The sequence below is a fragment of the Marmota marmota genome, unplaced genomic scaffold, assembly GCF_001458135.2.
Source record: "Marmota marmota marmota unplaced genomic scaffold, marMar, whole genome shotgun sequence".
Classification (NCBI taxonomy): Eukaryota; Metazoa; Chordata; class Mammalia; order Rodentia; family Sciuridae; genus Marmota; species Marmota marmota.
This window is the reverse complement of record NW_026000221.1, coordinates 2,043,243-2,044,101: the sequence shown is the minus strand read 5'-3', so window position 1 is coordinate 2,044,101 and position 859 is coordinate 2,043,243.

Sequence of the window (859 nt, the reverse complement as noted above, 5' to 3'; positions counted from 1 at the left end):
ATTTTATTAAACAAAATGTAGCTATTTACCCTATGCTTCACTTCCATTACCATTTTAACCTCCCTCTACCCCTGGCTCCTATCTTATGTAAGCTGCAATGACTTTAACACATGAGCTTTTAGGGAACATTAAATCTGTCACTAAAGGAACTTCACTGATAACTATGAAAGCAAAGCTAGGCACCATAGAGAAAAGGGTTCAGACACGGATGAATTACAGTTCTGAAGCTTTGCAATCGCAAATGCAGATGGATTACAAGTACACTTCAGCTAGTTTACTGGGATTTATAAATTCTAAAATTAAAGAGCTGGGTCTCCTTAAAAAAAAAAATACAATCAACTCTTTATACACAGGGGTTGCTGCCTCAAAAGATCAAAACTCAAAGAAGCATGTGACTATTAGATGAACATCATGCATACACCAACAAAGCCAATGAAGAAAGGACATATGTCAAGTAATAATGTGTGAAAAGGGGCTGGGGTCATGGCCAGAGGTAGAGTGCTCACCTAGCATGCGTGAGGCACTGGGTTCAATCCTTAGCACCATATAAAAATAAAATAAAGATATTGTGTTCACCTATGACTAAAAAATAAATATTAAAAAAAATAATAATGTGTGAAAAAAGCTGGGTGTCGTGTCACAGACCTGTAATCCCAGCAGCTCAGGAGGATGAGGCAGGAGGATCATAGGAGGATTGTGAGTTCAAAGCCAGACTCAACAAAGCCAGACTTAGGGAAGTCCTAAGCAACTTAATGAGACTTTGTCTGTAAATAAAATATAAAAAAGGGCTGGGAATAAGGCAGGGTAGTTAAGCACCCCTGGATTCAACCCCCAGTACAAAAAAAAAAAAAAAAAGTAG